The sequence below is a fragment of the Acromyrmex echinatior genome, chromosome 10 (assembly GCF_024713525.1).
Source record: "Acromyrmex echinatior isolate Ae372 chromosome 10, ASM2471352v2, whole genome shotgun sequence".
Classification (NCBI taxonomy): Eukaryota; Metazoa; Arthropoda; class Insecta; order Hymenoptera; family Formicidae; genus Acromyrmex; species Acromyrmex echinatior.
This window is the reverse complement of record NC_141861.1, coordinates 4,620,580-4,647,934: the sequence shown is the minus strand read 5'-3', so window position 1 is coordinate 4,647,934 and position 27,355 is coordinate 4,620,580. Positions and strand designations below refer to the sequence as shown.

At 33.2% G+C, this 27,355-nt stretch overlaps 1 protein-coding gene and 1 long non-coding RNA gene across 5 annotated transcripts in view; one reads left to right on the top strand and one right to left on the bottom strand.

The window, feature by feature from the left end:
* Atg16 (Autophagy-related 16) overlaps window positions 1–27,355 on the top strand; it is a 408,498-nt gene that overhangs the window by 73,032 nt on the left and 308,111 nt on the right. The window contains exon 1 of one of the 4 annotated variants that reach the window (XM_087410140.1): window positions 5,285–5,455. The exons of the other annotated variants lie outside the window; for them this stretch is intronic. The gene's annotated coding sequence lies outside the window, so the exon portion shown is untranslated. Of the gene's footprint in view, window positions 1–5,284; window positions 5,456–27,355 lie in introns of those variants that run through there. 4 annotated transcript variants of the gene reach the window in all.
* Window positions 11,507–27,355, bottom strand: part of LOC147908235 (uncharacterized) — a 36,851-nt gene continuing 21,002 nt past the window's right edge. Inside the window, exon 2 of the long non-coding RNA XR_015546313.1 lies at window positions 11,507–26,710. This is a non-coding gene — a long non-coding RNA (uncharacterized LOC147908235). The remainder of the gene's footprint in view (window positions 26,711–27,355) is intronic.

Genomic DNA, 27,355 nt, shown 5'->3' with positions numbered 1-27,355 from the left:
CTCGAGCAAATTAGAACTGTTTCGCTATGTGTCCTATATATATAACGTGAAATGTACTATCACGTGCATACTTTTACCTGTATACTCGCTTCCTAAGTACAGTTCGCTGTGGACAGATCCAGGAAATCTATTTTCCTTTCATTTTGTCTACGAATTAAATCTAATCCTCAGGATGTGTGTCATCTGTATCTCCCGACAAATGAGAATAGGTCTTTTTAGAGATTAAATGTCTCTGGTGCTAGCATATGTGATAACATAAGATAAATTACATGCGTACAATAATTATGCGTTATTTATATTACATTACCGCGTTGTGGGTATTCGTACTCGTAACGGTAATAGAAATCTTTGTGAGAGATATAATAGAAATTTAAACTTATCTTCATGGCATATCGAGAAGATTATTTCTTAAAATATTTTTACACGATGTTAATTGTTTATGAAAATTATACTTTACTGAATAAATAATTGGATAGGTTCATACGTAATAGATACAAAAGAAACTTCTTACAGAAATATAGCATTTATTTGTAGGTGATTTTAAAATATATGTACACATATATATATATACAGGAATTGTAGTAATTTTTCCATGATGGTTTTCTTTCTATTCTACACAGAACAGGTATTAATTACTAATTTTCCTTCACATTCTCTAGATAAAGAGAATCCGAGTCTTTGATCCTTTCGCTTCATAAGTGAACTAGATAACTGAAACGCTAAGAGAATCTCGTGTAATTTTTTTCTCCTCCGACGATGATCCATACTTCCGGGAAGTTATGCATTTAACGAGCGCGCTCATCAATCTATCAACCGCTTTGTGTTTGCGTTTTCATGTACATCTCAAGCTGCCATGTCATGCTCGATAACATATAATCGTACCAGTTGTCCATTATTGACTATTTTCCACATGGACTGATGACTGAATGTTGAGTCTACAATTTCTTGTGGTGAGGTTACTCGAACACATTGAACAATGCAAAAAGTATTTATTAATATTTACTTTCTTCAGTTCTTAATTACTAATTTTCTGTATCCTATGCCATGTATTACGTTATTAAAATAAAAATAAATTGATGAAAATATGATAGTGAACATGTAGCTTGAATTGGTGCGAAAAATTAAATATTGATTAACTGTCAAACTCAGATATTTCTGCGTGAATTGTTCATCTTAATCCAACTCATTTCTTTGAAAATACATAAGTAAAGGAATAGATATATTAAAGCAATTTTTTTTGATCAATAAAAGTTTATTTTGATCGTTTTAATTATTAAAAATAATTAAAAATCTCTAAAAAGTTTCACATAACTATTTGAAATAGTGCTTTCTTGAAAAACTATACTCTGAGTAATCAATTTTATCTCATTATTGCGGAACACTTGCTGATGGAATCATTGATAAAGTCATTGATTTTGAGGAATTAATTTATTTATTAAAAAAAGAGACTCGTGCCTTAATACGAAGAAAGTATTAAGCACACGACTTAAGAACGTAACGGACGATAGAGGCCAACGTGAAACAAGTACCGAAGTTCCGAAATGCTTTCCCTATTGGCGGACAAGGAAACTTTTCCGCGGCGGAGTCCTGCGGGTAAAGTTTATCATTTAGGACAAAGGTTCGCCCCGGGTGGCGTACTCGCGGAGATTCTTCGGCGGCGACGAGATTCGAGAGAAGACTTCGAGAGACCAAGGTGTAGAAAGAGAGGGTGGTACGGACTAGATAGATGGGAGAGAGAAAGAGAAGAGCGCGGCATACGCTCCTTAGGGGGCCTGTAGCAATGGGGTAAACCTCAACAGATAGGAAACGACCCTTCTACCCTTCCTTTTTAACGTCGGATGCCGTAGTTTCTGTTAGAAATCTTTTAGGATGAACTCTGCAGGAAACGAGAAGAGGTGGTTGGTCGTTACTCGAAGGACCGTTATTCTTGCTGACTGTATTTAAGAGAAAATTATCCACCCAGACGTCCCTCTACACTGTCCCCGCCGTTTTTTTCGTGATGCTCGAGAAAATTTTTCAACGTAGACATGGTCGCGCGAGAGAATATTTTCTCTTTTATACGCGAGCGCACAGTAACGCGAGAATCACATGGAATGTGTACACACGATATATCGTACACACATTGACGTCCACTTCATGTGGACATGACGGGCGAATTACACGCTTACGCTAGTTCCGGAACTAGCTCGATCTTTGAGCCGAGTCATCTTACTATGTTAGTAATCTGCGCTGTCGCTCACATTGCTGCTCCTTCGTCGTGATCTTACAAAGTTTATCGTGTGAAAATAATCTTCATTCGAGTTCTTCTTTCACTGTAATTCGAGTTTCCTGCGACTGAATGTCCTTACATATATATACAACTTTATCTTGCTGAGTTTGCCCGATCTAGTAGCAGGCAATACTTTTACGATGTAATTTCATCCAAAAAGAAAAGTAATCACAAAGATAAAAGTATTCTTAATTAAATCACTGATAATTGTTAAGTTTCTACTATTCCGAGGTTTTTAAATGGATTTGTATTTTTTGTTGCGATTGTAAATTAAATTTTCCGCTTTATTAACATTCATTATTCATTATCAATATCAGCTTGGCATAGAATATATGTAAATGCGGTGTACACTAAATATGCCATAAAATAATATGATAATTTATACCGTAGTAATAACCATTATATTTGATTTTATAAATCTATGTTCTATTATATCATATTAATTAGCGAATTAATATATTATATCATTAGATTTATTGGACATTATATATTGATGGTAACAGCAATTAATTTAATATAAATTTGCGTAAAATATATTCGTTTATAATTATATTATTATGTATGGAATGAAAAATCGGTGGCAATTATTGTTTAACTCTCATAACATATCTATGGTATTGTATCCGTTGTATTACCGCATGACGAATGGGAACGTTCATTATCAATAGAATAATGTTGACAATGCTGCCATACGTTATCCCAACGTAGCATTTAAATGTTCAAAAATAATTAAAATCGCGCAACGAAAAACTCATTAACGTTTTTGTTATTTTTTTTTATTTTTCTCCAACAATGAACATGTTTATTTTATTGACAGTCTTTTTAATTGTTAAGACGCAAAAACGTACGCTGTTAAATTCAATCAATTATTCATAGTCAATTTATACCCAATTTGAATTATTTTTAATCATTTCTATAGGTCGCCATTATTTCTATCTAATATGTCGTCAATTCGAAACAATAGGATTAAACAACTTAACTCGAGAAAATGTATTTAATTTGACTTAAATTTAATTTATTATTTACTATAAGTGCATACGTTGATATGAAAATGTTTACTTTAAAACTAATAACAGAAATGGATTTATATTTTGACACAGATGGAAGTTAAAAATAATAAAGGGTCTGTTTTTTCATAGCTAAACTAGTACTTTTAGAATTTAAGAGATAGGTATATATTTAATATTTGACGAAAGAGAATGAGAAAGAGAATTCTAGTGCAGAAAAAAAACACATAATATATTATTTAACTTTAAAGATTGGGTATCATTGCTCCTTTAATATCTAACAGTATATCATGCGTTACATCGTTATCATCGAGATGTGATTTCACCTTTTAATGATCGATAGCGATAGGAGTGATATTGAAAAAGGTTGCAAACCGAACTACACGAGCAGGAAGGAAATCAAACCGGGGTGAAATGTTGTTCTCGCGGGACAAGCTAGCGAAAGGCCATGCGTTTCTCTTGTGCGATGCACTAAATTATCTACATGGATCATCGAAAAAAATCGCTCTATATCCCCATGCTTTTGCCGGATCGGGCATGACTCGCGTGTAAAGGGCGGGTGCTATCCTCTCTTGTTTCTCTCTCTCTCTCTCCTGGCTTCAAAAGCGAATAAATGATTCCGCCGCGCATGTATCGCGCGTGTACAAGAAGAAAGTGACAAACGCTACACTGCCTTCCGCCGTTCTTAATGTTCTATAAAGCATATATTATACTCTCTCGACCACGAGAACCGAACACGAAATACATAAGAAATACGGGGCCAAGAGACATCCACGCACCACTACAGATATATCGCCGTATGATATACGGCACGTTAAATACGCCTTGAAATTGGATGCACTTCTTGTTAGAGGCTTCTTGTATCCCTCTCCCAAGTCTCGCTACCACGTGTAACGGATTTAACGAGTAAGCCTTATTGAGCACATCTAGCGGGGCTGATTCTTTTCCCTGCTCCTCTAGCGCCGCTCGGGAAAATTAATTCGCTCGTGGGCAGAATTCAATTTAATTCAATCTATGAGAGAAGTCTAATGCAAGACGATGCACCTATCAAAGGTTCTGACACGGGTGATTCCTCCGATGCTCTCTCTTTCTCTCTGCGCTTATGCACAATAAAGGATGATAATATCGTATACATGAACGCGAAGTAAAGTTTCATTTTAATTCCCTGGGGGATGCAACCTATTAATCATAATTCTGAGGTACCAACCAATTTATTAGCGACTCGATTCCCAGGGTGCTGGGTTATTGTATTAAAATCTGTCATTGTTTCTCGCGCGCATTATTATTTAGCACGTTATTTTGAATCGTTATTGAAATTTATAATAGTCAAAGATTGTTATTGAAATTTATAATAGCCAGGGTATTTCTATACTTTCTATTTTTTTAATTACCTACTCTTCTTCCTCCTTTCATGTCTCGCTGTAATGATCTACATGCTCTTATACAATAGTAGTGAATTAACAATATTTCCAAATTGAAATTATATTTTTTCTGTCAAATGTATTTACATTACATTATTCCACGTATCTAATGCATGGCCATATTTATGATGATGAATAATTCTTTCATCATTCACAAGTTGTCAACCAAGTTAATAGAATTATGCTATTGAGAACAGTTTTATTAATCTTTAAATTTAGGTATACATGAGTATGATAATTCATAAAAAAATATAAAGAGAAACGGAGATTACACTGTCATGATTATATATTGTTCTTATGTACGCGTGGGCAAACGAAATAACATGTCCATGTTAATTACGCTTCACTGCGCGAGCGAGTATTATCCGGAGCTATTTTTTCGAATTGCTGAAAATAAGCACGCCTGGATGTTTTTTTTTATCGTTAAAAGAAGTCATACTGAAAAATGACGACGTATCCAATTCGCGTAACGGATCCACGCGTTATAGTTCATCGTATTCGCTATCCAAACACAGCGATCGTCCGCGCTCTCCAGCGCGAGAGGAGATTTAAGAACGAACGTCCCGTTTTATTTCAGGCACGTACCTAACTAGTCCTGGTTATTGTGCTGCCGCGGAAAGTGCCTTTTTCAAGTGAAACAGACGGATACCTCGGGCCCCTCCCTCTCTCTTCTCTTCACTGCGCGCCCGTCTATTTCGCCGAGTGATGAAAGGGAGCAAAACCTGGAAAAAAATAGGCGGTGGTCGGGGTGGAAAAAGGTAAACTATTTTTCCCCATTCGTGCTTTTTCTCTTTGTCTCTCTCTCTTTCTTTTTCTCATTCTCCGACACTTATTGTTTTTTCCTTTCCTTCTCATTCCTTGGACGAATAGACGAAATGCTGAACACCAACTTGCTCTAGCATACTTTTCGTAATAATCGTAATAATCGTATATCGTGCCTATCGTGTTATTGGTATTTAATATACGTGTACGGCACGTATAATTGAACTCACGTATACGCAACAAAGGCCGGTGAGTTGGACCGGATGATGGTTTAACGCGTCATCAACAACAGTTGTTGCGTCGTGTTCTTGCAGCAACTGTGGCAGCAATTACGACCGCATACGCGTGCCGACGAGAACGCGTTAAAGGGGCACCTCAATGGATAGGAAGAAGCGATTCGAATGTTTCTGTGTACATCGCATGTCCGTAGTTCTTTTTTTTACTGCATCGATTTGATTCGCTCGGTACGCTGATTTATATATTGAGCTAATTAAAATTATCCTGCGGATTACAATGCAGGTCGCATTTATTGTGGCGCAGAAGCTTTTGCCATGCGTGTTACAACACGCCGACACGTGTTCGTTGATAAAATACGTATCCCTCCGATAAATTGGTGACTTGTCAGTGTGTTTGGCATTTTCGAATTAGCGCAACATGTCTACAGGCGAACTGTTTGGTTGAAATTTTCGTAAAATTTTTCGAGAGACGCTGGATCAAAAGATATAATTAAAGATATAATTAAAAATTTATTCATGAACACAGTTTTTTGGTATTCTCACTATTGTCTTACTATTTATAATTAATTATGCTGATTAATTTTATTATAAATATTTGAAATGTATCTTTGAAGTCATTGCAATGACATCTGATTTAATTAATTTTTAAAAATTTTTGCACTTATGTAGGGATTGGGATTTATATAATTAATATTTTTGAACATATATATATTTCGATTATAAAATTTATTTATTTGCATTTTCATTGTGGCTTTATATCGTCTTTCAATTACGAATGTAATAATTATAAGAAATAAATGTACGGAAAGAACAGTTTTGCTGAATATCTAAAAATTTAGCTAAATACAGATCTAAAAATCAATTTTGTTGAATTATTAAAATAATTATATGTAGGCATTAGTATTTAGCATTTTGTAGCATTCAAACTGATTGCTACAATACTAAAATTTTTTGCAGTATTGTTCATCATGTTTGAATTTTCTACATAATTATTTTGATAATACAAAAAAAAAACAGTATCATTTTTAGATCTGTATCTATTTAAATTTTTTTATATTTTAGTAAAATCGTTTTTTCTATGTGAATATTTCGTTATATAATATACTTACATATTTTATAATATTTTAATTTCTATAATACTGCTATTTTTATTTTCGAAGATCTAAATGTTCTTTCTGGCCAAATTTTTCATCAGTCTTGCGTGACGTGCGTCCATTTGCATTCTTTTTGATCGAATGATTTCAAACAGTCTCCAAACAGTCTCGTTCAAACGTGATGAAGCGGAAAGTCGTTCTCTCTCGACTCGTATATATTTTTTAAAATATATATTTTTTCGTATTCTTTTCTAACTTGATTTCTATATGTTCTAGCTGCTATTCTATTTATATCAACATCAGCATACAGTGCTGATCGTGTGTGATGTGTATATATTGTGTGTGTGTGTGTGTGTGTATATATATGTGTGTGTGTGTACGTTGAAATCGTGCGCATTATTTGAGATATCGTTTCATTTCAGAGTGATAGGACTTTTATTAATGTAAATTGGACCGACGGAAGTGAGCATAGGAGCTCTCTCACTTCTCTCTCACTTCTCTCTCTCTCTCTCTCTGTCTCTCTCTCTCTCTCTCTAAGCCAGATTAGGCAACCATAAGAAAAGCATCGCTCGGGAGCTTTGTTCGAGCTTGCTCTGGTACGTTGTGATGAGCAATGGAATAACCAATAGCGGGTCTCTTACCATCCCGAGGGAGCTTTGAAAGCGGTCAGTACTTGCATCCAACCCCGTTCATGAATCCTATCCTCCATCTTTCACCGCTCCCTGGTTTACGTTGTTCTATTTCATTCCGGCTACGAGCGACGTCCACTGACTACCTATTCTCTGTTATCCTTCTCCTCTAAGAGGTACCCCCATTATACCCCTCCGCATCTAATGCATCTCTCTGGTGTAATTTCCATAACGCGACGGTCCGAAGTGATCCTCGTTACTACCCTGTATTTCCGAGCACTCGGTTAGACGTAGCACGATCATCACGTTGAATTCTTTATACACTCATTATCAGAAATCATTAAAATAAAACATTATCCGCACGTGGATAAGAGTTATTACGATCGGACGAGTATTATGTAAAGTCGAATTATTGTGAAATGATCAAATGTTTTATCCATCTACTCCATGTCGATATAACGTTTCACAGTTTATTTCTGTTCAATGACTATATTCGTGATCTGTTATATAGCTTCTCTTTCATGGTGCAGGCTATTTTCAGCTAGTAGAATGATTGGGAATTAATATTTGATCTCATTTGGGTACAGAGTGCTAGAGGGACACAATTCTCATTGACGTGGATTAGCTAAATTAGTTATCTACACTTAATTAGGGGAAATATAGTAGGAGTGGAAAAAGGCAGAAAATGATAGGATTTTACACAAAAAAAAAATCGGTTCGATAATAATTACGTATTTATTCTAATTTACAACGTATATTCTAATTCTCTTTTGTTATTTGCAGAAATAATAATTATAATATAATAGGACGTGTACAAGTTTATATACGAAAAATATACTCTCAATTTTGCACACGTATACTTTAAGCTGGATCTATACTATAAGCAAGCGAGCTTGAACAAATACGAGTGAATAACTTGTTTCAATGAGTACTATCGGCCCATTCACACTCATACAAGTTGTTTATTTGTGTTTGCTTGTGCACACTTGCTTGGTTTAGGTCGAGCTTTATGTGCTGACCTACGTTGAATAAGAATATACTACTTGTTTCTTGTTACGCCGATCGATTAGGTCGATTCTTCTCTTTCTTTATTGTCGAATATGCATCGAATAGGAAGTTAACATAATATTTTTTTTATTGATATTGTTAGATTAACTTTGATCTCTAAAAAGCTTTTTTATGGAGAGAAAACTATGCAAATCGCAGAAATCTGCTAGTCTTTTAATTGATTTTTATGGATTTATTATATAATTCCAACTCTTAAATATACCAAATTTAATAGCTACTAAAAAATTTTAATTTTAAATTTGAAATATCTAAATGTATTGTATATCAATATTGTAATAGAATATATTTTTGAAATCGACGTATGCTATAAATTTCTTATGAAACAAAGTTGGGGACTATTGCAAATATTTAAGAGGATGCTTTACATACAGCAGGTTGTTTATTATACTTTTTATACGTATAACAGTTGAGTTTTATACATAGACATATCATATTTTTCTATTATATGCTCTTTATGCAACATGAAATGAACGTTGAGGGTCAGCGGTCGTTATAATTTCATTTATTATGAACACGCAATTCCGTATGAGCTGTTTGAGTTGAATATCCTTTACGTTAGCTTCTTTTTTTTCGTACGTTGGGACTCAACTGTACCCATCGTTGTTTCACATCGTATCAACATTGTAATGAAACTACCGACGATGGATTAACGACCGCAACGATTCGCAGTGGCTTCTATCGCAATTTCAGCGAGTATGTACATCCATAGCGTTCAGAACGACGCGACGGCTGCGTAAAGGCATTGTTTTTAGACCGAAAGCAATAAACGATATTTGGGTCCAATAGACGGTGACGGACGGGAGGATTCTGGCCCCCGAGGGTTGAAGGCAAACGAAACCGTGGGTGGCTATCGATCCGTGAAAATCGATAGTCACGGCCATTTATTCATCCAGTCGCTCGTCGAATATATTGTTTCCGCAATTTTGTTCGACATTCTATGCAGTTTTCCGTCGACCTGAAATACGCAGCATTTACATCAACGCCGCTATAAATTTCGAGGGCGCGGGTTTTTCGCAAACATGCAGAAACGATGGGACATTAAAATTTGTTATTCGATTAAGGTTGGTTGGTAGGATTTCATTAACTTTCTGTGTGCTGATTAAATTTATTATTGTACTAGCATAGTTTAACATTTTTCTGAAAATTATACTAGTATTTGAAATTGTATTTTTGAAGTGTAATAATAATTAATTATCAAATATACATTTTTACAACATATGTATCGATTAAAAACTAAAACATTCGGCTTCTTGATATTATTACTAGTGTCTAATGCCAATTATAAAAGAATAATTGTTTTTACAGAAGATAACAAATAATAGATAGTATCGTAAATATTTTTTAATATTTTAGATAATTTTATTACATATTATTACAGTAAAGATAGGCGTGTACGTGCGCGCGTAGGTTAATATAATAAATTAATTCGTGTAGACTCCTGCAGTTAGGGCATATTATATAATGTCGCGCGATTAGGATAATGGAGGATAACCTCAGATATAGCACATTCAATATAACAGCTTACGTTCCATTAGCGGAAAGTTTGAGGAATTTGTAAAATATTCTAGGCAGAGCTAGACTTATAGATTATTGTAAAATTTTTACACTTATTGTAAAACTTTTTTCATATTTGATAAAACAATCCTTATTGTCTCGACATATTATCATTACGATACATTTATTTATTGTATATTCTTTATCAACTACATATAGGATAACTCCGGTAAATACGCCGCGCTGGGATTTATGCAGCAAAAGTCAGAAAAAATAGAAAAAGTGATGATAATTTTGCCGCAACTATTCTTTTACATGCCTTTATGTTATATTAGTATTGTATTATGATTTCAGCTTCTTACTGTTAATATTAATGAAATTATTGTGAGTTGAATCGATTTGTCACTGTAACAAGTAATCATAAATTATAATCTACATAAAATCATAAATTATAATCTACATAAAATGATTATCATAGGGCATGTAAAAGACTTAGTGGTTATTTCGTGACACATACGTGTAAGGGTTTCAAAAAGTTTATTTTTTAATAAAAAAAATATTTTGGGTTCTATTTTTTTTGTAATAGTAGGCAGTACAAAGTTTTTACTGATATTGTTTGTTTACTATAAACATAATAAATAATGCTTAATAAATTAAGTTTTTGATAGGTACGACGTATATATGTAATAGGAGTTACCCTACATGTAATAACTTTAATGCAGTATAAAGAAAAAATAAATTAATGTATACGTGAGATTTTTTTATCAATAATAATTTGATAAATATGTACATATTTAGAAAACTTTTGAACATAGATACCTTCTTATAGCGAACTTACATTCTATGCATAATTAAACAATTTTCTAAAAGCTGCTACACTTCTTCTGCTATTATAGAAAATGTACAATGTACAAGCATGGTAATACTCGTACGTAGCGGTTTGTATTTTTTTTTTATTTACTTTTATATCCTTAATATTACATTTTTATTGATTAAGCACATATATATAATAAAATATGTGATTATGTAATTATGTTCTTATTAATACAAATATATTAATAGAATAATACTTTTCACATTAAAATCTATGTTTTAGCTTCTTATGATTGATATGTATATATAGTGCATATATAATGTAACATAACAGTTAATTTAATAATTATTATTACATTTCAAAAATACAATTATATATTATTACTAGATTGGATTCTTATGCAATTTCATATTTTTTTAGAAAACAGATTGGAAAGTAACATCAAAACAAAAATTTGTTCCATTAAAAAAGCATTCTAAAAATGCATATTTATTTGTGCATATTGTGCATTTTTGCATATTTGTGCAAATTTGCATATTTTGTGCATGTTGCAAAAAATATTTGCATAAAAAATCCGTCTAATTATCACATAAATTACTTCGTTTTTTCTTTGTGACATATAATAATGGTTTCCAAGAATAACAATTGTCACTTTTGTCGTACTTCAGAGATTTGAAAGGTTATTCGATAATAGGCAAATTCGATCAATAAATGTGGATGAAAAAAGTATTTTTATTGCTTTAAAAGCTGATAGGATACAGATTCTTTCTCTCTCGTTTCAATATCTCTCTTGTAAGTTGAGTCGAAGCCGTACTATCGTATAAAACCAGTCGGATTACTAAGTGTCCTTATCATCTTGCTAATGCAATTTACGTATTTTTTGCAATTAAAAGAAACGGGGCAGTAATTTATGTTAACGATCTATTCATAAACTTGATATCTTAATTACCTTATAAATGTTGCACTTCTCATCTAGTTTGTAACTAGAAGTGTACTTGATCATTCAGTAAAGGGCTTGTAATGATAACAAATTAATTCCTCAGTAACGAATTAATTAATATTTAATTCCAAAATTAATGTGCGAAATTTAAATAAGCAATCGTTATGAACTCTTTTCGAGATCGAGTTTTCTCATGTGTAGATGTGAATATTAAAATTTTCTAGAAATTTTTTGGAATTAATGATGCGAACAAAAAAAGATACTGTATAATCGTACACCTAATTACATATATACATATATATTAGTTATAATTAATTAATTCATATATGAATTACATTAATTAATTTTGTAGTCAAACAGGATAATTAAAATTTAGATTGAAAAGTTAGTATCATTCTACTATTGCGATATATGAGACAGATTTATAAAGAATGTCGAAATAATCACTATGAGAAAAATTTTATAGTTAAATAAAATTGTTATTGTTATATGAACATAAATAAACCAGAAATAATAAAGATTATTTATAGATATCAAATAATTTACTTAAGGTTTATTATTAAGTCTTATGAATTATAGAAGATACGTTATATACTATAACGTAGACGTGGCAATTGAATCATCTTCGATTGGAACATTCTATTCTAACTAACAGTAATTTGCGGACGTGCGATATTGTGTTCAACGAAATGCCAATATTGCTGAATATATGCGTATCTACCATGTGCATTGCGGTTTCCTCGTACTATCCGTACATCTTCATTAAGTTGCATTGTGGCTTGATGTCTACCGCAATTGGGATTCATCGTTCGGCAAAGTTGATATTATTAATTAATTCAATATCAAATGACGTGCCGAGAATATATTGTATGCTCCTGTGAATGTAAAAACAAATTTACGATACGTTATATAGACTCTACTGCATCTCTAATATCTAAAAAGATAATAGGGTTTTCATGAAATTTCATACATGTGTTGTATAAAAGAATACATTTTATAATATTACATGTTTATCTATTATTCGCTGTTTATTATTATTTTTTTTTAGGAAACAGCGTTAATATGTTTATAAATCATTACTGGTTGATGAATTCACGGCAATATGAGTTTTTAATTACTCACAGTTTTGATAATTCAACAGTTTTGATAAAAATTGTTATATTTCGTTATGATACATTAAGAGATAAATCCAAAAATTACAGAAAGTGGAATATTAAATTTCAATAACGAATTATGAGCTTTGCTCATCGCTCGTCTGTAACATCTGCTTCACATGGCTTACCGTATTATCATTTTAGATCCATCGTTGCAAAAATATATTTTAATAATCGGTCAACGTTCAACACTTTAAAATACAAATTATACATTTTACAATTTTAAGAGAAAATATTATGTAGTAAAGCACCCTCTGCAATTATATTGTCCGTATGTTGATTTATGATTTTGTCATTTTCGTGTTATGTATCATCGTTTATTCTTTGTAAAAAAAAATGAATTTTGCACATGGGTTTTCATTTGTATGAGTAAGGAAAAGCTGAACGTTCTAACGACGTGGAATTCGAGACATGGAACGATAGGAGGGAAAGACCCGGTAGAGTGAATAACGAAGTGGAAACTCCTCGACATCCGTCATCTAGGGAGAAAATTTGTATTCCATCCGAACATTCTCGGATCACTCTCCTGTAGCCTTATCGTCGCTTGGTCCATCAACTTGACTCCCGTTCGTTGGTGCGAGGATCGCCCATCAATTTCGGAGGCAAACCCTTTCCATTAGAAAGCTTTTCAAGAACTTGTGGAGATAACACTACCAACTTTGAACTCGAACAACTTTTCGTGCGTTATGGATTGATTATCAATTTGTTTATCTCGCTTGTTACATCTCATTTTATTATCTGTGATATTCATCTTAAAACCCATGCTAGTTTTTTATAAAATAACTATATCATTATTTTTTTAACATTTAAAAGATATAATGAATACAGATATGATTTGTTAGTAAAGAATTTATACAGAAAAATTCGATAATTTATAGATTCGAAGAGATTTATAATTTATCAGAATTTAGAGAGAAAATAGGAAAAGTTGAAAAGAGTTCAAAAATTAAAGTGTAAAGGTGGTAAAATATAATATAAGAATCATAACTCTTTTATAAGTACAGGATAAAAGGTAGTAAAAGATAGTAAAAGTTAAAATATTAACCTTCTTTTTCTTTAGAAAAAAATCACCTTTTACGGACTTATTATAATACTTTTAGGTATACTTTAAAAACGATACTATCTTAACGTTCCTTCTTACATCTATAATAATTTCGAAAATATTAGAAATAAAGAAAATTTAAACCGTTATTTTGTTTTGGATAGTAATGTCTAGTGCATAAAATTTTTTTTAATTGCATTTATTATAAGTATTAAAAGTTGTATTTTGAAAAAATTATTCTTTACGCATTTGTGTAATATTTGTTTATGTTTACTGTTTATCAAACTTCTCGTTAGTTTTTCATGCTTTAAGTAGGAAGAATGTTTAATATTTTCGCTAATTATCCAATTAACGATATTTGTTATTTTTTACATGAGCTTTACGGAAAGTTTTATTTATGCATTATTTTATTTATTTATTTTTTTTTAAAGAAATATAATTAATTATGAACTAAAATTTTGTAAAATTTCTTACCGATATAATTAATATTAATGTCAATGATGGACGTATAAAATGTCAAATATTAAATGTAATTTTTTAATTCTTTAATATTAAACGTCTATTAAATTGGCACAGCTATTTTCATCAAATCGGCTAAAGCAATAAAATCGTGAATAAAACAAATTTATAACAAAGACATATAACATTAAATTTATATTTATGTTTTATTCGATTGTGCTGCAGTGATTACGCCAGTTTAATAGACATTTATTTACATCGCAGGTAGTCGGTTATTTCCTGAACGATACGTTCGCATCAATACCTTCCTCATTCTCATTTCTTTCAAATTACTATCTCATTGTCAGTTACGTCAATCAAACAACGTAATTTATTAATCTGTTCGATGTTTGAAAAATGGATACAAGAAAAATGGATAAAATATTACACGAAAAGTAATACGACAGTTATCTTAGGATAATGAGCGGGCATCGATCGCCATCAACAGCAGTCGCGCGCAATCAATTCTTGCCAGCTGTTCTCTTCAAAAGACAGCTTTTTTTACTGCTCTTAACACGCACTCCAAGTCGTTTTACGGTCAGCTGTCTTTGTCGGGTTAACGTGAATGAATACGCTATGCAGTCATTGTCGATAAATATTTTTTCGTGTGCAATGCATAACAGAGAATACACGCTACAATATTTTTTTATACTTGTTACAAACACAAGTAAATACAGAGATGATAATAAGAGCAATAAAAAGAAAAAAGTACACGATGAAGTAAAGACAACTATAAGAAGATCGGCGAAAAGACATGGAAAATAGATCGGATTGAGAAGATACACACTGATCTTCTCAACGGATATTAAAGAGAACTTTGCTAAAGAACACAGTGAAAAGACAGAGCATGACAAAAGTAGAAAAACGCGATGTATTGTTAGAGTGCTGAGGAGATATTTGTGATGGTCCCTTGCGACTCGAGGAGAAAGCGCAAGGGTTGAGTACGAATACTTTGTATTACATATACTATCGTGTATACGCGTCTACATGCACTTTACGAACCAGTTAGTAACATGCACAGACCACCACGCACCATATTATAAGTTTCAACCTGTGCTCGCTTCTCGCTGTCACTGTAATTATACTTAATGTAACGCAATCTAGCTTTTCTCGCAATGTTGTCCTCTCGCGCGCCTTATTTCCTTCCTTTTTTATAGCTTATTTGTTCTCACTGCACCTTCCACTTTACGCTCGCCATCTACTTCTGCATCTGGGTCTTTTATCCATCCGCTCATTCAATGCAGTCGAATGCAGCGGAGACGCATCATAGCGACGGTACAATCTGCATCTGTGGCTCGTGACGTACGCTTTCATTAATTTAGAAGGAGTACATAATAATATGCAGCATCGCTCCGTTGCTGTCATGCACTTTCATCAATTTCATAATTTTTAATTTTTTTCAACTGCCGCTCATGTATCTTCTTAATCGCCTCTATTATTTTCCTTCGACCATCTGCGACCATTTGTATAATATAAATTTATATTTTATGAATGATTTACTTAAATTACTTAAATTATATTGTTTCGGTATCTTTCCTTCTTAATATAAATTAAGCATATTTATTATAGATTGCAAAAATGTGATTGTGATTATACATTATATATGAAGCGATTGATCACATACCTAACTGTATATTACATATTGATATTAATATTGATATTGATATTGATATATATTGATATATTGATTACTTTACAATAATTGACCACAGACTATGGACTATAATTTATTATATCTAATACAATCGACAATGAAATTATATTGTGAAGTGCTAAATTGATTGTAAGTTACGAGTCACTTGCAGGATTTAAATCGTTAGTTATTTCTCTGTTTGCGATTACATTTATTTTCTGTACATACAGATGTACGAGAGCTTGAATTAATTGGTCCCAAGATCACTGTTGCAAAATTGCAACTTCGCTTTTTCTCCAGTTTTATTCTCTTTTAAAGTCTTTTGTTTGTCCTGTCCATCGTGACGTGCAAACATCCATATTTGCCTGTGCGGACGTTTCACAGAATGTTGCAGGGTGTGATGTACCCTTGGGAAATCATATAGTGTGGCTCCAGCCAGTTTCACCGGCAAAGGAATTTATTCGATCCGATATAAAAGCTCTGTGATAACCACGCAAGTAACAAATATCAAGAAAGCCACACTACAAGCCACCACTTGCAGAAGCTACAATTGTAGAAGCAGTAATATTTCTCATATCTATATAGACTTAATCTATATAGACTGTTCTGATCTTCAGAATATATTTCAGATTAAGTAATACTTTTTTATTTAAGTAAATTTTTTATTGTAATTTTTATTGTAAATAAATCAAACATACATATATATTTTTACTTTTGACAGAATAGTTTCTCACTGAATTAACAATTTTATGTTAATATTGAAACCCCACTATAGATTTAAATTATCCAAAAATGATATCTGAAATTCTGATGAACTCCACATACGTACGTCTAATACATCAAATAAGGAAATGAACAATATAAGATGATTCAATTTTTAATTCTCATTTACTTTCCACTTTTGTTCTTTTACGCCTAAAGAAATTTCATTTGCTTTTGCGTCAGTTGATATTTTTATTCTTGTAACGTGTAATGTCATATACTTTTTGTGACATATTCTTTTTCCGACTTTCTATTTCGTTATTTCGTATTGTAGTACTACGGCAATCCGTAGTTGGGATACATGTATAGTGCGGATGGACACAGTAAACACACGCGGGTGCGAGACATTTTGCGAAAAGGATTTCGCCTCCCGAACAAAAGGTCGGCTACATTCCTCGCTGTAAGTAATTCTTGAGAGCGGGGAAAGAGGAATCTTGCGTATATCCGTCGTGTGAAATCGAGTGGACAGCTGTTCGTACAACTGTCCACTGTCCGACAGGCTGATGTTGCTCAGATATCGGTTTTACGGATATACAGGTAGTATCATCCAAACGCCTCGAGAGAATTCTTCACCTCCAAAAGTCGCATTCCTACGCCAATTTATTTTCTGGGGAAAAATCTCGTTGTAAAATTGATTTTAAGTTTGCTTACGTGAGGAATAGTTTTTTTTTTATTGTAAACGAGAATTATTTTAACAATGTCCAAGGTGGTAATTGGTATTAAGATATTTGTAAGTCGCGTGCCAAGTAGAGAAAATAACGTATTCCCTTTAATCATTTTTAACAAGCTAAAAAATGAATTAGTTATTAAAAATGACTAAAGGGAGTATGTTATTTTCTCTACTAGGCACGCAACTTGTATGTGATTATCATTCCGGTTGTCATCTCTGCGGTTTTGGTGAGCGAATCTTTTAACTTTTTGTACGAATCTCCGGCTGATCACTCAGAATTTTGATGAATTTTTTTTAGATGTGCGCACCTCGATTTCTCTTAGTTTTGAAAATCTGCAGGAGGGTCAGATCTGATGACGTCGTTATAAAAAATACTTTTTTACATATGTTAGAACTTGAATTTTCATTTGCGTGTAAAAAATGTTCTTGAAACATTATAATATTTCACTGATGATTTCACTGCCTACGTGAGCAAAACGTAATAATGGAAATAAAAATGGCAACCTGTCGTCGACGATAATAGAAAATGAAGAGAATTTGAAATGAATAATCTTTCCTGTGAAATGAACAAATGACATCGTTGACGTTCGCGATTAAATCGATGCTGTATGCGATTTACATAAAGTTTACATAATAATCTTGTAATTTAGGTTTATTTCTATCAATGTATATTTTTAATTACTTTTAATCTTAGTTTGACTTGCTTTTTATCTTTTTCTAGGTTTAAGAATTAGAAAAGGATTAAAGAGGATTAAACTGAGATTAAAATTAATTAGTAGAAAAATCACACATTAAAACGCAAAAAAAATTTCAACGTATTGATGATCTCCAGAGAACGTTTCACAAATTACGGAACAGATTATCGTTTACCGGTTTATGCATGTGATAATAGTTTATTATCTGCTCGAGAAGCATTCTCCTGCCATTTTTCCTGTTTTCTCAAAATTCTCACTTGTTGGGAAATTTGCACATTACGTGAACAAAAGGATCTAATAGAAATCAATATAAGAAATATAATTAGATCGCTTAGCAGTGTTTCTAGCAAATTAGGCGTCTAATTAAAATAGATGAAGATACCTTGATGCAGACGTGTTCGCGTTGCTTTGCCGTTGTCGTTTGATAGTCATGTCAGGTTTCTGTCTAATACGCCATCCGTAAAGTAATGTGTCGGTATCTATAGTTGATTCTTACTACTGATTCTCATCCGGCGCTCTCCGTTATGCCTTGCCGACACCCGCTCGCCGTTACCACTGAGTGGAGGCTACTAATCTCGACTTTTTTTCACTTTATTACCGTCCATTCTTTTCTCTGGTCCTCTATCTGCATGCATTTATTTTCTCAGCCTTCTTCACTCTTTTCCATTACCGCCATTTCACTTTTTCTTTTTTTTTCACTCTTTCTTCTTCTTCGCTCTTTATCGCCCGTCCTTTTTAACTTTTTCGGTCTCTTTCTCGGTATTCCTGTCTGTCTCGCATCGTGCATCTCTACCGTCTGATTTAGATTCTTATGCAAATTGCGAAAGGGAGCACGGAGCGTGGAAGGACTTCGCGATTAGAGCGCGTATAGATATACGATCGTGGACACTGGAATAATCCAATTGAATTTGTATTCGGCATATAATGCGACTTGCGACTATATACTGTCAGCAGATTCAGAAAATTTTGTGAAATACATACGACGTAGTGATATCGATGTGTTGCGATCCCGTATTCGTTCTACCGTAACTGTAAAGATACCTTAGATTATCAAAATTTTACGCCACTGCAACGCGCTTTTTTAACGCATTAACTGGATTATCTGTGCTCGCGCACACGCGCACTTCTGCGAGAAGTCCTCTTCCTCTTTTTCGCTCCCTTCTTTTTTTCCAAGACATCACGCTACCGCAACGGGATTTGCATAATTGCGAGCGATTGTTTGTCCTCGTATCATGGCCGCCACATACACGCTTCAGGACCCTCGGTGCGTTCCTCTGATCCTGATTCATATGCAAATGGCTGGGTACACCGGCGCACGACGGCGCAGAATTGAAGACTGACGCTTACTGGACCACGTTTCCCTTCCCTCGTCTCTCTCTCTCTCTCTCTCTCTCTCTCTCTCTCTCTCTCTCTCTCTCTTTCTCTACTTATTATATGTTCCTCTCTCTTTTGCATACTCTCCTTTACTCTCTCGCTCTTCTCTCTCTTCTCTTTCTCTATTTCTCTGATCGTCGGCCATTCTCTCATTCTTGTTCCCTCTTTCACCCTTTCTCTATTTTTCTTCTTCCATGACGACTCTTCCCTCGTTTTTCCTCCGTGCACCGAGTGTCCCTCGGGTCAATCTGAAAATCATGTTCCTCCGCGAACACAGTGGATCCATGCATTTTGTGGTTGCAATTTCCGCGCAATTCTAGCAATTCTATATGTACATATAGAATATACATATAGTCATCCATGCTCTGCGTAATGTATTTGCACTTGAGCTTGGAATTACAGTTTGAAGCTCTGTTAATTAATAACTATTTTGGAATTAGGAAGTTTCAGCCACGATATTGTATAATTACAGTATCTTCGGTATAAATAATTAGATTGCTTGGGGAATGCATCCTTGAAAATATTCTTTGTCTAACAAATTAAGATGCTTTCTCTTCGATACGAAATTAATTTTCGTTAGAAAGTCCAGCTATTCTGCTTTTAATAGGAAGTGATTTATAATTGTTTGATACTTCCATGGAGCCATCCATTTTAGCCAGAAATAGAGATGTGTAAAATAAAACTCTTTCTCGCCATAACTGTGAATATTTAGATATTTTATAATAAATTTGGTGTGTAAGTTGATATATATATTAACTTTAATGGAGTTATAACTAATTAAAAGTTCGGTACTTAAATTTCTGATTATATCTTCTGATAATATAATGATAGAAGAGTTGAAAACCAAGATGATCTCATTAACAGTCGTTGAAATATTAACAAACAATATTAAAATTTTAGTCTTCGAATATAACTATTAATTTTAAATATATTATTATATATTATTATATTACGAACTCTTTTATTAGATGCATTACAGAATTTTACAATTAAATTAAATTTTATTAATATTTTGCGGTATTTTCTCTTACTTATCAATATTTTATGTAACTTTTTTTAATCCTCTGTCATATTTTTATTTTTATTCTTTCCGTCTGTAATCTGAGTTTCTTACTTAAGTTTCAACTCAAGTTTTCTCAATTCTAGGTTTTCAAAAAATAATTCAGGATTTTTTTCAACATCTCTATTACTTACCAAATAGTTTTTCAATTTTAATGTTAAAGCCTTTACTTGATAAAAATTGAAAGTTGAGCAAAAGTAAGAGTGAAATTTGAAAGTGAAATTTTGCATGCTAAAAAAAGATGCAGACAGAGGATTAATAATTAAAAAATCCATAATTTAAGCAAAAGAAGAAAATCTTTATGTAAGCAATCTAATAACGTAGTTGTAATATAAGATCTTTTTAATAATAATAAAGATAATAAGGATTATCGTAAATAAAAGTTTAATCTGACATGTGACGTTTTATCTGAATCTGCAAAAGCGAAGCGTACAATTGGATTAATGCGGTCGGAAAAACCGCTGGATTCTATCGTTGCTTTTTTAGACGTGCATATAAATAACGTTGGAAGCGTCGAGTTCACGCCACACTCTGTCGATTCGCATATCACACATGCTTCGCGCGTTTGCATTGGCATCTACGTGGTTCGATTAATCAGAAGGACGTGCAATCTAATGCACGATCTAGGGATTACCGCACGATCTTGCACTTCGTGGAAATGACTCACTATTAAAAACGATACACTCGTTGTAAATCAAAATCGATGATTTAAGAACGGAATATAAATTATATAATATATTCGTGAATTATAAAATAATTTTTTTAATATAAATCAATTCTTTAGAAATCTATATAGATATATATCAATAATTTAGAAATATATATACATCTTTTAATTATATATATTTAGAATACTATAACACTGTTTATCGCTCTGCATTTTATAATTGTTTGTTTATAATTTGAAAGTACATACATTTTGCCAATATCGGACTATAGAATGTTTTCCATAATAGATGTATTTAATATTTTAATATCTTTATTATTCTACATGATATGAAATTAATTAATTTAATAATATATTCATGATTACAATTATTTTGTGAGAAATTATTTATTGTATTATATGAATGGTTAATTTACGTATTATTTCATTAACAAATCTGTAATTTTTTAATTAAAAAAAATTGAATTATTGAATCTTGTCTTGATTGATAATTAACATTTTTTAAACATAATTTACGTAAGAACAATCATCTTGTCTTCATACCGTGCATTATTCGCAAAAGCTCACTGTCACGTTTCGCACTTCTAACGTGACAGGTTTCCGCAGAGTTAGAACTTAACTTTGTTTACTTTATCGTAATAATTAACAGCTGCGGTTTTGGGTAAAGCTAAAAATTTGTGGTTACATTGTGAACTCCCAAGTATACGTGTAGCGAAGTTTCGCATAATTGGCTATGCGTTACGTGCCGCGCTTTCTGAGTTAAACGTGACACGCTGAATTCATTGATTTATTTCATCAATTTTTATCATACATAATTGTATTTACGACGAATATTCTACTGTAACGCAACTAAGAATTTAACAGTAAATCAATAACGTAACAGCCGGTATTTAACAGGAGAATCATTCTTATGTCCGTTTCTACTAATGTTAAGTTCTAAGAATTAGAAAAGGCTAAAAAGTAAATTATACTGAGATTAAAGTTAATCAGCTATATCGATAGAAATGGACATAAATCTGTTTTATCAAGACATCATTAATTCTTATTGCGCCTCGTTTACTGCTTTGTGGTTTCTATTAACTCTAGAAAATGTGAGATTATGCGTGTGCTTGTAATGTCACATACAGTATATACGCAACACGTATACGTAGGAAAGTACACTGAGAGAAAAGATTTTGTTAATTTAACAAGCCATCAGTACCTGTAACCGATGATCGATAAATTTTATTGTGACAATAAATTTTATTGTTGATTGCTGCTAGTCTGCTATACCAATTATTAGTAACAGAAGCAAACTATATATAGAATCTAACTTATCTTTTGAATAAACTTTAGGTTCGTTTACATAGAATTCGTAGATGATCGTGGAATCTTCAGTCGTAAGAAATCGACCAAGCACAGTCTAATATAGGGAGAATACTTGACTAGAATTGATCAATTTCTTATGATTTGAGACCTTGCAACTGTCTACGATTTACATATATATGAGCTTCTTATTTGTTAGCGATACTATTTATTATTTCTTACATTGACAAATTAATTTGCAATCGTAACAAATCGATCATTTTTTCTAACAAATATCACATTTGCTTTTCCTTGATTTGTTTCTATAACAAAATCATTTCTCTTAGTATGTCATTATAGCCGCACAGAACCAGAATGTAAATGTGAGGACGCGTGAAGATGCGTGGACGCATTGATAGCAACGATGATTATTTTATAGCACCTATAGTCGTCGCCTATAAATCGTTGGCGTCGTGTAATGAGGGGTCGTTTAGTCTCGTCAGCCTTTTAAAATCTTTGCTAACGTATAAAGTCGCCACTGATTACCAACAGCGGTCGTGAGGTCGACTCTGTGTGGTCACCAAGCAATCAGTAAAACTTGCCATGAGACATGCGCGTGTGTACTTCTGGACGACTGATACAAACGCACTCACGATATCTTGGTACTCGTACACAACGGCAAACCGCGGTAATCGCGAATTCCAAGAAGCTACCGAAAAAGAATTCGATTGCGGCTCGGTTTGCATGTGCAATCGTTGTATGAGGAAAATCTGTATTTACTTAACCCATGATAAATTGAAAGAGAAACATTCTCGATGATATTTTTACTGGATGAGATTCTGTATATGCGGAAGATGTTTGCCGTAAACGGATTGTGTGAAATGGTAAAGTTATCTGTGACATCTATTGATATAATCCGCAGATACTCTTATGCCAATTTATGGAATTTGTGAATTTCAAAAGAGGAATAAATGTCAACGATGTCTTGGCATTTTAAATATTATTTGACATTCTCATAACTAGGAGGATTAGTCTTATTTTATAACATTGAGGGTATAAAAGAGATATATAAATTTTCGAATTTTTGATACGAAAAATAAAACGTGTTTGAAATTATTATCTTCGTTGTACAATAATATTGTTTCTGAATCACTTTGGAGACTTATACTGACCGCAATAAAATCAGAAATATATTCAGAGCCTCTCGAATAAGTACTCTCATTTTTTCTTAAATTCATTTTGTGAGACGCGGTAATTATTATTCCAGGAAGCTCTTTTTGCTCAATTGGTCATGTCAATTCTTTTATTTTATTTAAGATAGATTTTTCAATTTTATATATTCCTCAAATTATTCGTTATTATATTCCACCTTGAATTACCAGCCAGAACGTAATTCATTTGTCTGCTAATGAATAACGTTTTTATATATATGTCGTTCTGCGTATCCTTTTGTGAATCTTTTTATTTACCAGATAAAAATTCATATCCATTTGAATGGCCGAAGGATATTAAAAGACTGAATGCGAAATATGTGCATATGAAATTACAATCGATGTTCGATATAACTCCAGATATATGCATGTTAGAATTATTGAAATTCTCTGCACAAACGCGTAAATTATCGTAATGAAAAGAAGACCGCATGTATAGGTACATATATGTACATATACGTATGTATATGCAAAAGATGTGCACTACCAAGCATCGACAGCATCTGTCGCTGACAGTTTGCGTAACGGAAATAAATTGACAAGACGTAACATCGCACCTTTCCGCGACGTATATATGCTTTACAAGATTTTATGTAAACTACTTCTAGATAGTTTGATGTTTTTTTATTCCAATATTCTTTTTGTGGATTATATTATAGAAATGTGACAAAAGCAAATATTTGCTGTTAAATATTGTATGGTTTTTTTATTTGACCTCTATTCTTAAATCTATTCTACAATGTGCTCTTTGTTTCATGTTTCTTTGTTTCTTGCTTTTTACCTCTTGCTTTCTTCCCTCTTTGGGACCGTTTTATTGACAATCATATTTCTTGCCATGTATTTCTTGTTTCTTCCAAAATTCATTAACTTTTATCTTGGACGATAAAAAACGAAAAACGGGATAAGAGGCAAAAAGACAAGATGTAAAAAATAGCAAAAAACAAGAAACAAAATGCACATGTAGAACTTGGCTTTATACATCCATTTAGAATCGTAAATTTCTTTTAGCAATTCTTGTTAGTAACTTTTATGTCGTTTTTGTATATTAATCTTTAGCAATTTAAACTTTTACTTACATCTTGAATGATTTCAAATGTTTTAATTGTCTCAAAAACATGTTTCTGAGTATAAAAAATAAAACGATATAAAAAATGTTCTACAACGCATTTATCACGCTTACGTTATCATCGTCTTTTGATGGAAGACCAACCGGGGCGAGTAAGCAGTCAGGGGCTTCTTCTATTTGCAGAGGCATACAGAGAGTCAGAAGTAAAGTGGCCGTGATATCAAAGGCGATCTCGAATGTCTGTTTATATGGTAACCTCGATATCAGATGCAGACTGGATTACGAGGTCGGTATCGCGCATTTAATCTTACATCAGTACCCGCAGGCCCCATTTATATAGCGGGCTGCATATCTGCTCGAGCATTCAAAATTCTCGGTGACTAGCCTGGCATTCCGGTACTCAGCACGGTCGTCTTTTCCGCAATAATTTCGTCCGTCCGTCGCCACTCTTCCGGCGAATCCCAAAAGCGAGACGGGCTAAGTGTAATTTAACGCCTTCCTGGCTTTCTGTCTCTGTCCCACCTTTTCTCTTCCGCGCGACACTGTCTGCCGCAACTTGGCGCGACCCACCGCCGACGACAATTCCCGTGGACGAACGCCTTTTAGCCGTTATTAATTGTACCCTATTAATATAAACGCGCTGAGCTTAAGGAGAATTAATGCACCCATCCGCGACTTAGCCGCGTCGTGGAAAATTTGACCCAGCGGATTCAAGTGGTTATTCGGTTATTCGGATCTCGTTGGTCGACCTGGTCGCCGTGAAAATTAGCGTGCGGTCATACGCGGATGTTAATCTCTGACCCAATGGTCTAACAACTGGTACTTCGCAAACCCTACACCCGGATTCTCATGGAAAGCGGTATCGCCTTCGTAATACGGATTTTATGCAACAGCGAACGATGGTTGGTAGAAATAAATCCGCTTGTACGTTGTGGTTTTCTCGTACAAACTGCGTTATTGAAATTAATATTCGCTTTTAGTCGCTTCATATATGTATATATGTGAAAAAAAGATAAACGCTTTAGTTCATGATACAACCATAGTTACAAATAATGCTGAAAACATAGTTTGATTTGATAACTTTAATTTATAATTTTCTATTTTATATTGGGTTCGAATTTTTCTCTTTCTTGATGTATAAATGAATACGAAATAAATTTCTCTTTAATATTGTTTGTCGTTTATTTAGATACTATTCATATCAAACGTTTGCTGAAGATACAAAATATTTATCGAAAGAAAATTAATTTTAATTGAAACATTTCGTATGTTGATTCACGTGCCAAACTTGCGTTTTTTTTTCTGTGAAAAAAATCTTGGCGTTACGTTCTTCAGCTTTATGCGCTATAAATGCGTGGAACTTTGACGTGGTTTATATTTACTTACCGAGAGTAAGATTGTCGGTTGGCAAATTGCATATTCGAATATACATGTGAAAGCGAGTGGCCGCATGTATACGTCCGTCAATGTGTAAGTATCAAGTTATCCCAATTCCGAGTCATGAAGCTGACATGGTCTGTGCGCTACCACATATTTCGCTATGCCACTAATTCCCTGTATACAATTGCGATGCAGTTTCCCCTCTATTTATTTCTCTGTTATCATCTCACCTGAATCTTCGTTGTCTCCTGTCCTACGTCTTCTCTCCACTTCTGACATACATCCATTTGACGAATACATTGAAAAAATGCGCGGAGCGTTTATCCGCTTGTTCGCATTCTACATCGGTGGGCAGGAGGTTGCCAGAGAGCAAAGAGCTTATGCCCATTCGACGAGAAAGATAACAAGATGCAAGAGAGGCTTTGCATGACAGTTAATTATCCTGTTCTGCGAAACATTCTATAGCTGCGTGGGTGAAACCTGTAAAGGTGTCATCTGTGGTTAATGTTCTTTTAGACGTAGGAATGTACAGCGACTATCTTGAGCATTAATTAAAAACTATTGTCGTTATATATTTTTCAGTTAACTTTATATTTTCATAATTAAAGATATAAATGCACGTAATAAAAATATGTGAATAAGAATAGTAATCGTAGAATGTTTCTTATAAAGTTTTTTTATAAAGTAAATTTACTTTTTTACTTATGTATGTATTACATAAAGAATTTTTATTTCCTTTCACTCGTCTAATATAAAAGTCTAATACTATCTACTATAAATATTCTAATATTTACTATCAATATTGATCATGAATTATGTATAACAAAAATATCGAAAACGTTGATATATAAATCTTGAAGTGAGTTAAGATTTCACGTGAGAAAATCGATGACATGAGAAAACAAAGCAGCGTTTCGTGCATTCATATAAAACCGTTAGTCGGCATACCGACATTAGCTATTCTTCGTGTACACATTGTGTGTACCATACAATCCTTTCTGATCGCTGTCTGTACGTCGGAAATCGAAGACGAATACGCGCGATGAAGTTTGACCTTTAATTTGATGCATCATGCGTGTTCCACGTTGTCTTATCCGAGATTAAACGGCACCGGGGAGCACAAAA